The following is a 10,800-nucleotide window of genomic DNA, read 5'->3' on the forward strand; positions in this document are numbered from 1 at the left end:
TAAGGATTTGAAACGATCGTATCTAAGTACATATATCCTGCAAATTTCAAACTATCTAAAGTGGATTTTGAGAGAAACGCGTAGTCAGAATCATTTGTGACATCCTGTATATTCCCTACGCATTTTGTAGCGCTTAAAATATCTTTACACTTACCGACTTAGGAATTTTGGCAATGCTAGAGAGAGGGGAATTGAGCACATATTGCTGTCGCTTCGAAACCAGAACCACTTTGGAATAGTATAGCTCTGCGGTGTATTGATATTCATCAAATAAAAAATGTTGGATATTAGCGGCGTAAGGATACATCCAAATGTCTTCTCCCTTGAAAAAATTAATCAGAGCTATGAAACATCCATCGGAAATGATTGTGCATAGTGGAGAGGAAGTCATTCCTGGTGGACATCTTCCAAAATACTGGCCAATGTTTATTATCGTCAACGTGAAAGATATTAGTGTAGTGTTCACACGTACCATTTACTAATTTGATCATTTTTATACACCCTTATGAATACTTCAAAGGAAGGCGATGGTGTCATTTTCTAAGATGGCATCTGAAGCTCACGCTCTAGAGGTGGGAAATTTTAGAAAATATTTCTGTAGGGTCAAAACCCCCTATGCCAATGTTCAGCTAGATGGTCAAGTATTAGGGCTCAAACACTAATGCACCAGAGTTATATATCGTGCATTTTATTGGGCATAACCCTTGATTCTACAAGAAACGTGATTTTTTTGTCTAAATTCCCTTTGCCACCAACAAGTTTATGTTTCCCCACTCTGTATAGAGTTCCCGTAGCGGCAGTAGTCTCTCATGAAAATTTTAACATGACGTTTGTCATCAATCGCCAAATATAAATCTGAATACGATTCGTTTAGAGTGTCATTCAGAAATAGAGAACTGTCTCTTACCGTTACTCTTTGTTTAGTTCTTTTTTTCAGTAGGAGTAAAGTTAAAAAGTTTAACTTGTCGCGATTTTTATTCGTTTTATTTTCAGACAAGAACCCTTTAAAGCAAATTGAATATACATTTCACAAAATCCGGTTTTACAGTTATCGCCAAAAAAATTAAAAGAATGGGCTCTTGCCCCCAGGGCCGGATTAAAACTTTATGGGGCCCTAGGCCCAAGTTAATTTTGGTGCCCCCTTTCAATAGCGAGCAAAGCGAGCTAGGCACTTCCTCAATTTATAATTGAGAAATAGAAGGAAAATTCATTTTGCTGCCAGATTTAGTATGTCATCAGGGGCTAGGTGGCAGTCCGTCAGAGAATGTGACAAACAAGCGTTTTTGGTTCATAGGGGTGGACGCATTTACTAAAATTACTCCTGAAAATATTTTGTGGAAAGCAAATGATTAATGTTTTGTACTTTTATTTTTTTCGAACCCTCTTGGTGCCCCGTGTAGGCTTGGTGCCCTAGGCCCAGGCCTTATCGGCCTATTGGTTAATCCGGCCCTGCTTACCCCTCCCAGAATGTAAAACGTTATTTGCATACTTACTTCTACCGTATAGTTCGAAAGCGTCCAACTAAAATGAAGATATTTATTTTTAAATATTTTCCAATCATAAATCGCACAACACTAAAACGTTTCATAAGAGATTTTCATCGCGGGATTTCAAATAAGTAATTTTGATTCCGCCACCCAAGAAATCAATAGAATGGCCTAATAACCATATGTTCATCAAAAATTAGTATAATTTACTTGAAACTTTAATAAAACGTGTAGGAAGAACGTACAGAGTTGAATCTTACACGCTCTGATCCTTACAGCCTAATCTTGGCTTGAAAACGGTGGCTGACTTTAACTACTGGTTTAACTGCACTGAAATGTGTAACGATAAAAGGGTTTCAACGTTAAATAACACTGCTTGTTAAGTGGGTTTATTCATACGCGAAACGGTGCAATGTATGTTTTTAAAAGATAAATCCTTTTACTTTAGTCCTTTGGCTGCAGCCATAAAAAAGTCAACGATTGGACCGTCCAATCCTTCGAAGTAAGTCCCTTTGTTAGCGCCATCTCTGAACAACAGAAGTGGCGGACTCTAATACAAAATATAATTAGCCCCTGATAAACTGGTCTTCAAAGAATTAAGTTAATATAATACATATTTAGAATAAAGTTGTGTTATTTCAAATCTTAAATGATCCAAATTAATCACCAAGCTAATTTAATTTTATAACCAAAATTAGGAAATCCGATTATTATATTCAAATCAACTTACTTCTCTCTTTCTGTTTACGCTTATTTCCATCAATATTCTGTTCTGCAAATTTTTATCGAAATATTCAGTCTTGTAATTTAGATTTCCTTGTTGATTCTGCGAAACGGATTTTATTATGAATAGTCCGAAAAAGGGTTTATAAAATATTTATTTTTTAAGATTGCTTAACCACTTTCGATCAATCACTACAATTTTTAATTAAGTCCATTCCTATTGAAATGTTTCATTCAAAACTGGAAAGACAAACATTTTTAAAACAATTTTTCGTTTAATTTTAAGTTAGTTCCATTTCAACCATTTTTTACAAGTTTTGTTAACTGTTTATATATAACTTTCGTACGATCCCTATTGCATTAAAAAAGTACGTCCTGAAACGAAGGAGCAGTTTTGTCTATTGCGCTTTAAAATCTCACGCACTATTATAGTCTATCGTGGTACCTCGCTACAAATACATTATTAACAATAATAACGTGGTGTTAATCAAAAACAAGGTATGTTTCAAATAGTTTCTCCCAACTATGATTGATAACGATAATTAAGAAATGAACCCAGAGTCTTGAAAGAAAAAGGTCAATGGCTTAAGAATTCCCGTACTTATTCGTTATTTCTTATTCGTTCTATAATTGTTACAACGTCAATACATTATTAACAAATGGACGCTTTAAATTAAGAAAACGTGGAAGTCGGAGGATAATCAACAGACCTGTGTCAAACAAAGCTTTAAATTATTTGTCAAATTAAACAAATTACAAGTTCAAGTTTGACCTAGGCTAGTTGATAGTGAACTTGAAGATAGACAGGTGCTGACACAATTACAACAAAACAATTGAAACCCAACAATTGAAACAATAGAAACAATTGAAACCCAACAATTGAAACAATAGAAACAATTGAAACCCAACTATTGAAACAATTGAAACAATAGAAACAATTGAAACCCAACTATTGAAACAATAGAAACAATTGAAACCCAACTATTGAAACAATAGAAACCCAAGAATTGAAACAATTGAAACCCAACTATTGAAACAATTGAAACAATTGAAACAATTGAAACAATTGAATAAATTGAAACAATTGGATAAATTGAAACAATTGAATAAATTGAAACAATTGAATAAATTGCAACAATTGAATAAATTGCAACAATTGAATAAATTGCAACAATTGAATAAATCGAAACAATTGAATAAATTGAAACAATTGAATAAATTGAAACAATTGAAACAATTGAATATATTGAAACAATTGAATAAATTGAATTAATTGAAACAATTGAATAAATTGCAACAATTGAATAAATTGCAACAATTGGATATATTGAAACAATTGAAACAATTGAATATATTGAAACAATTGAATAAATTGAATTAATTGAATAAATTGAAACAATTGAATAAATTGCAACAATTGAATAAATTGCAACAATTGAATAAATTGCAACAATTGGATATATTGAAACAATTGAATAAATTGAAACAATTGAATTAATTGAAACAATTGAATTAATTGAAACAATTGAATAAATTGATACAATTGAGAGAAAATAAATGAGATCGGGAAGAAATCACATTTTCAATTAAATAAACATCTTAAAATTTTCTTTCCATTCGCAAAATTTCGAAATTATTACGTTCTCGTTTCATTTTCATTATTTATTTGAAGTAAAGTCTTCTTAAGGACGGTGTTATTAACAAAAGGTAAGAGAAAAATTACACTTTACCCTTTTCTTACGTTTTATTTATTTTCATCTACGAGATAAACCTAACCTGCGCCGCCTTTTCCCGTTTTTGTATCTTTAAAAACAAATTCCAGAAAGCCTGATATACAATGTAAGCAAAATACTTAATTTTTATATAAAATCTAATTTAAAAGACTGCTTCCGCTCCCAAGTAGGATATAACTGTTTTCTTCGCTTTCTCTATAAAGACAGTGGCCACTGAGGACTATGTGGGTGTCTACAAAATGTTAAAGCTCTTAAATAATTTGAAATACTTAGGTTTTCATTGCATAACCTTTAGCTAATTTCTCTTACCCGAAGCTCAATAGGTTGAACTTAGCACTTTCTATCAAAAGAAGTTTTACTTGATAATAGAAGAGCCGGCTTAGGTCGATTCAAAATAATGATATTTAACTATAACGTAAGTGCAAAGCACTCAGCTTCGAAAAATATTTGACGCCTGTGCGACAATCTAATTTGTTCTCATACTTAACGCCACTCAATTTAAAAGAGTGTCCTGCAATGAAACGAGAAAACTTTTACCAGAATAGAACAAGATGTCACGGACATTTGAGTACACCCCAATAATCCTGGTGTATTAAGTATACAACTGATATTTTAAAGTTAAATTTAAAACCAATTGACAATCACCCTAAACACTAACTAACATGAGCGGTTCTAAATAATAAGCCTCCTTACCATTAAGAACCAAATTTAAATCACTCTGTCCTCAAAAACAGCACCCTGATTTACGAGTTATTTTACCATTCAGAGAAACGATTACAGCATTTTATTAAACACCTTGTACATTTACCAGGAACCTTATTTAAATCACCCTGTACATTCATTGACAAACCACCCTGTTCCTTTGAACAATATCCCGTTCAACGTGTTACTCACCCAGTTATAAAATCGTTACAACGCTTTCATTATAAACATGACCACGCTATTAAAACTAGCACCCGTTTAAAGCTATATAATTTCAGACTTTGTACGCCTAAGGGAAAATACCCCAAGTTCCAATACGTCGAAAACATTCATAATAAGAGAAATAAAAAAATGTCATCAATGAATTAAAAAATTAACATTGACCGAGTTTTGGGCAAGCATCACAGAAATTGATATAAATTGCAAAACGGTGGGGGCATTTTCTATCAATTGTTTTACTCTTATAACTATCGGTTGAAGAGTTCAGTATATAGAAGAATGCAAAAACCACAGAAAAGGGCGCTTTTAAAGTTCTGGGCACCCTGTCCGAAAAGTCAATATTGGGCTATTGAGAAACTGTTATTTTCAGCCCACAACCCTAACTGCTAAAGAGATATGAACGACACGGCGGCATCGGCGACACTGTACGTGAAACCAACAAATACAAATTCCTGTGGATTCTGTGTTAAAAAGCACAAGAATAATGATGCTAACTCCATTTCATTTGTCGGTGCTCTAATTTCTCTATTATTGCCCATTAGTTATATAATAAACAAAGAAATATTTACCGACTGTCAGAGGGATAGAACGGAGTAGGGTACGAGTACTCTGGAGGGTGGAGAGATGTAAGACTAGAGACCAAGTTTATTGATGGAGGGTGTAGGGCAAAAGAGGAAGACTCAGAGTAGAGGGTGGAGACATGGAAGCCCAAAAAGGAAAAATTGGGATGGAGTGCGGAGGGGTGGAGGGCGATGTTATTAAGCTATAGTCTTCAGGTGGGGGGGGGGGGGGGGGTGGAGGGAGATGTTTTTAAGCTATAGTCTTCAGGTGGAGGGGTAGAGAGAGAAAGATGACTATTATTATTGGAGGGTTGACGGGTAGAAGATTAAAGCCATTCCCTCAAGAACTCCGAAGTATCACTCTGGAGTTTTGCCAATTAAGGACCTTCCACGTCTAACGAATGCTTTTATAACTAAAATAACGCCTGGCTTTAAAACATAACATGGTACTTTTTTTTAAAGCTATTCGAACGAATTCATAATTTTACACCAATTTTCTAATTGTTATTTCTAAATTTAATAAAATATTATAATACTTTTAGTTTAATATTTGTGTGCCGGTTAGGGATTTTCATTAAGGGCATTTAGCTCGCCCTAAATGCGTATAGCAATAGCAGGTTGGTCAAAAGGTAAGACTTTACATGCTTTTTCTAAGTCCAACTCTCCATCATTCTGATGTATGACAAAGTGTTTAGTACTTAAATGTATGAAAATAAATTGCGTTAATGATGTAAATCAGGTAATCACGTTTTTATAAGACACTTTTCAAGACTGTGTATGCCTTTTTATGAAAGCATGTTTATAGATAAATGTAAATGTGTGTCAGTAACTATATAGGTACATGTAGGTATATTTGTAAGTGTAAATGTAGGTTGTTATAAGTATGAATGTAGGTAGGTAGGTAAGAGTTTTGTTTTAAGAGTTGAGTGGTTACAACCAGACAATTGTCAGTTACCACCTTTGGTGGAAAGGTGATCAAATCATCCTTGGAAAATTCTAGGCTCCGATTTCCGTATATCAAAAATATCGTACGTATTCGAGAAATAGTTCGGTCTGCTTACGATTTCTAATATTAAAGTGATCATTTTTCCAAGTCTATTAAACCTTTTTGGTATTGTTTCCGTGTAATATAATCTTTAAAATTACCAATGAAAATAAACATAATATTGAGATTTTGCAGGTTTGGAGGAAGGTGTCAACTGTAATCTCGAAAATTTTACGCAATCTATTTTTAAACGTTTTAATTTCGGCCGTTCAGGTATTTTTCAAAGGATTATAAGCATTTTACTTCACCGCTTGAAATGCGGAATACTTTAAATATTTTCTTGTCTTGAATTCACGTTAAACTCTGTCTCCCGATTGGCTTATTTGATTTCGTGAACCACAGCAAGACGCTACCCATTTTAGCGCCAGATGGTAGAAAGGGTAATGATAAAGTTTGATATTCATGGTGGAAATTAATACTTTTATGATGATACTATACTACGTTTACTCTTTTTTTTAGTCTGTTTTTCGATGAAGTTTCGCGCGGCCGTCGCCCGGTAGCGTATCAAACCTTTGCCGTGGAGGTGGGGAGATTTTCTTTTCGGGGAGGGGAAGATGCCACGGGGCCACTAACCCCGCCCGTGTTAGAGGAATAGGACGCAGATCATTTCGGTTCATATATTTCTGGGCGTTTTTAGCTTTTCCAAATTTTATTTTACTCTGAACGGATCACAAGATGATAAAAAAAAACCCTTCGGTGGGAAGTATGAAAGGTCCTATTGTCCTAAACCCGTCATGTTAACATCATGAATAGCACAGAGTTTCGTAATAAATTATTACCGGAGCTCGTACGTTAGATTTAATGCAAAAGCAGTTTACCTACTTTCGGGGAATGGCGAAATCTACAATAGCGGGTTGTAGTCGCCGCGTATGCGATATTCTAAAAAATTGCCAAGGATTCCAATCCTGACGCTCTTCAGATTGACCGAAATTCAGTGATTTGACTTTTCACTATTTTCAGTATAAAAATTGCAGTCTGCAGAAGTAAATTTGTTAAATAGGTAATTAAATATAAAATTTTTATTCCACTAGGAGTTAAGGACAACCCTAAATTTATATCACGATTCAAATAAAAACAATTTAAATGAAAATGAAATAAGTGGGATTACAGCAGATTGTGCTAAGTCTTCTTTAGTCCAAAAGTTTCGTTCATTAGAGCCAGTGGTATTTGTAAAAATATAAAAGTATTTAATATTATAATTGTCAGTTGAAATAATTGGTTTAACTTATATTACTTTTAAAACCTCACGCACTTAAGATTTATATACCCCCGTATTAGTGTGCCCATGAAAAATGTGTAGTGACAAAATGTGCCGGGTGCCCCACAGTTAATTCTCGTTTTTAAACTAAAAAAAATGACGTCGAAAAAGACCAAAACGTTCCGGTTGCAGACAAAACAAACGAGGAGACCATAACAGTTATATACAACCTAATAGTACTACCAGGAAACTAAAGAGGTATACACTTGAAATATCTAAGGAAGATTTTTCGGCCTTGATGAAGCTCGTAGAAATGGGCTTGTCTTAAAGCGGGAAAACTCTCGCGCCTCGCTACCCTAATTCGACGAAAACTCGTCATTAAGCCTAGTCATATTTATTATATTATAAGCTTACCTGATTATCTCTTTTATAACTGAAATTAGGTATCACTACATTTCTTTCGCGAAGAACATTATAATTACTTCAAAATATTAAGTACGATAACAAATTGAGGTTTTTTAATCCATGGTTTTATAAGCCTTTTTTGGGCGGGAAGATCGCCTATTTGTTACCATGACGACGCATTCTTTTCGCGTCAAACCTCTTGCCAATGAATTTGAAATGTCGTGTTACGTCTTACACTTAACGTAGTTAAGCCCCGCCCTTTTCTCGACGCTCTTTCGTATCGCCGTCCCAATTTTAGATGTATTACATGTATTTATCAAGGATTACAGTAATGGCAAAAGTTTTAACCGAATTATTATTTAGAAACGTATGATAAATATAAAATTGTTACTTGCTACCAATTTTACCTCGGAAAATACGACATATTTCGAGATTTTTTTAGGCAAGATATGACTTAATGAAAAGAGACTTAAAACCGTTTTAAGTATCTTTTCATTTAGTTTTTCACAATGTGCTTCTCTTCACTTCTAAGATATGACTTAATGTTTAAAAAGTGTGCAAAGTGAAATGTGTTTTTTACGGCGAATTCAATTCCCTAGATACTATAGGTACGATTTCACTGGATACGATGTCCGTAGGTGGGGTTAATATATGAATCCCGGAGGAGGGAAAACTCCTTCGTGTGGGATCGATTCATCTCTCAGTCGCCCTCCCTTGTTAAATTCGCACCACAAGAGACTATACTAGGTACTGTCCTCTAGGTCGCGTTATAGATGGCACAGCTTGATTAGCGCTCGAGCGAAATGAGTGCGCGGCGCCGTGAGGCGCTAATACTTCGTTTAAGAGTCCAGGTTACTTATAGTTTGGAACTTTCTTATCGGTTGTAGATTTGCTTTAGACTGAGAAATTAGGTTTTACTTTTGCTTTCGGTCACTTAACATTGTCCAAATTTCAATGGGGTTATGTTGTTGTGCGTTCTTCTGGTTTTCTTTTAATCAATATTTCTTATATTTTGTAATATCTTGCCGTTAAATATATTTCGTCATCATTCCTACCTCATCCAACACGTAGAAAAAACTCGAAATATGTCTAATTTTACGTGTTAAAAATGGCTGGCATTTCAAAAATTTACATTTATCATATCTTTCTAAATAATGAACTGAGGTTAAAACTTTTCGCATTACTGTAATACCTGACAAATAATAAACCAAAAAAAGAAAGAAAAAAAACAAAAGTATCTTTTGTTAAAAAATTCCCAAAATTAAGTTATTGGAAGATCGTTGGGTTCCACCAATTGGTTAAAAACATAAGGCCAACGCAATATACGTTTTGTTCGTAAATGGCTTTATTTTAGCTTCTAAAGCATCGGTCAGTAGGCCACCTGTAAAATTCAAAGATGGTCATTCGGATTTGTTAAATCATCAGTTAACTCAATACCATAAAGAATGTTGTATTATGGCCGAAGAACATTTAAAGACGGTTCGTGCTGGACAATGAAACAATTGTAGAAAAAAATTGATCAGCAGAAAAAAAATCAGATAGAGGAAAACAGACGACGTCTAAGGCCTATAATAATTCAGACAATTATTTTCTGCGGTCGGCAGAATATTAGTTTACGTGGTCTCTGGCATAATCGATCCTGAAAAAACAAATCGTCAACACAATCAGGGCAATTTTCGAGAACTTTTACGTTTTCGAATTGAAGTAAGATTTATATTATATTTAGTATTTTTCTTATATTGTTGACTGTCGGTAATTTAGAGATTAGGTATAGTTAAGTTTCAAGTTTTCAACGGACACCGTCAGGAGCCCAGGGGTACTACCTTGGCGATAGTGAAACATTTCCTTTAAAATCGGTGAAGCGGGTTATTTTTTTACGAGCCTTGAAGCGAGCTCAGAATCATAACAACGAGTATGGTTCTAAACGAATTTTTAATATTTGGTAATTGTTTGTACGGCAGGGTACACGACGTACAAAATTATTTTTACAAGAAAGTGTTTGTACTAATTTGAAACGCGCCGTTTGCATTTCAATGAGACTGAGTATATTTTAATCCAACATTTTATTTTCATTCTTCAAGTGCCCTGGTTGATCAAAACGTTAGCACATTTTAAACTTATGCCGATTTGCGGATTAGTCTTAGTGTTAGTTTTGCAAGGTTTCGTCGCGTTTCAACATAAACAATTTATTACTTTTCTTTTGACAAAGGTAATTTTCAGTATATTAATTTTACAATATATGAGTGTTATATATGAGTATGAGTCAATTATGAAAACATTGATATATGATATGAGCCTAAAGCTTCTCTCCAGTGCCAAATTTAACAACACCAACGGTTTTCACTTGTAAGACAATTTTCTTTGTTATTTAGGCAGGGGACAAATATGTAAATGAAAACCTTCAAAATTGTGAAAAAAAGCGGGCCTGTTTAAGTCCGCAAATTCATGATGAGATATTAGAGGCTATAGGGACGCTTGTTGTTAAAGATATCGTTAGGAAAATTTCGAGATTTTTATTCCATTCTGTGTGACGAAACATCAGATATTTCAAGAACCATTTTCCATAAGTGAAGGAAGAATAAATTAATTTCCTTGTGAACTACGTCTTTGAACAACATGAAACAGAAGGTATCTGTGTAATAAAGGAACAGTTCATGAGTTTTTCTGTCGCTAAAGATGTGTCTGCATATTTCAGGCTCGACTAAAACAGTTGATCTGAATCCGTATC

This window comes from Leiobunum rupestre, chromosome 1 (genome assembly GCF_980474605.1).
Source record: "Leiobunum rupestre chromosome 1, qqLeiRupe1.1.hap1, whole genome shotgun sequence".
Classification (NCBI taxonomy): domain Eukaryota; kingdom Metazoa; phylum Arthropoda; class Arachnida; order Opiliones; family Sclerosomatidae; genus Leiobunum; species Leiobunum rupestre.